Genomic DNA, 1,457 nt, shown 5'->3' with positions numbered 1-1,457 from the left:
TTTCAAGTATTTTTACTCAACAAATAAAGTTTTATAGACATCATAGAAAAAAAAACGAATAATATTGGAAACTGAAAACGTTCTAAACAGTTCAAAACAAATCAAAATATTTTTTAAATTTTATCATGTATAGAAATTGGAAATATAAACAACCAGTGAAAATTTCATGTATCTACGGTCATTTGTTTTAAAGTTACACCAAAAACCAAAATCAATTTTCTCGAAAACAGGTTTTTCGTAAAAATTCCCGTTTTTCCTTAATTTTTCTTTTGTTTTTCACGGCGCTTTTGAAAATTACAGGAAATTTTACTTTTGACCCTCCAAAGTACCAACTAGATTCACTTTCCTATCAGAAAAGATACTGTTGAAGAAAATCAAAGCACTTCTACTGTCCTAAAAGGTGATTACAGACACAAAAAAAAAAAAATAAAAAAAAACACACATCATTGTAAAATCAATACATTCATCGTTTCACTCAGAATCTAAAATAGTATCTATTTTAAATATATGGACAAAAAAAATGTAACCACAAATTAAATTAAATGTTTTCTTTTGAATATTATTACTTTAATTCAACACCAATGTTTAAATAAGTTTAAACACTGATAATTTTTATGGGGTATAAAAATTAATTTTAGACTGAGTAAACTTTATTTTTGGGTCATATATCGGAGCAGTAAAAATCCTAAGATTTTCAACTTAAATATCTTTTCTGGTTGGTAGTTTGTGTCAAAAAGTAACAAATTCTCCGTACTTTTCTAATTTCTTAATAATTTTAATAAAGGTAACCAAGTTTTCGACAAAATTTAATCTCTTATTTTGATGAAATTAAAAAACCAAGAACTGTATAATATTATCTTGAACTTTTCACCAAAATATGTTTATATTAGCAATTTCTATGCATGGAATAATTTTCAAAATATATTAACTCTTTTTGATATCATTAGATATTTTAAATTTTCTAATCTTTTTGTTGTTTTTTCAATAATTGTTGATATAAAACTTTTTGCTTCGTCAAAAACATTGAACATTCAATACAAAGTGCATAATTAGTTCTTATTACTGGAAGAAAAAAAAAGTTGAGGATTCTTCAAATTTTTTTATGAGTGCCCTAAGTTTTTTACAATTATTGTTTATATTTTTTTTTAATTAAGTTTATAATTTATAATCAATGTTATTATTTAAATAATTGGTCATTACAATAAAACAAACATTGATACTGACTATTACAGACACCATGTCATGTTTGAATTAACGCTATTATTTTTGTAAAATAAAAAAATAAGATAAAACATTTTTCAACCAACTGATAATTCAATTTTTTTATTACTAATACTTTAATGTTGTACTAAATGACAAAAATAATGCATGTATAAATAATTTTATCTTGTTAGGTAATTTGTTCAAGGTTTATTCAGTAATTACTAATTACAAATGTAAAGATTATCTAAATGATC

This window comes from Acyrthosiphon pisum, chromosome A1 (genome assembly GCF_005508785.2).
Source record: "Acyrthosiphon pisum isolate AL4f chromosome A1, pea_aphid_22Mar2018_4r6ur, whole genome shotgun sequence".
Classification (NCBI taxonomy): Eukaryota; Metazoa; Arthropoda; class Insecta; order Hemiptera; family Aphididae; genus Acyrthosiphon; species Acyrthosiphon pisum.
The sequence above is the reverse complement of the archived record's forward strand: the minus strand, read 5'-3'. Positions refer to the sequence as shown.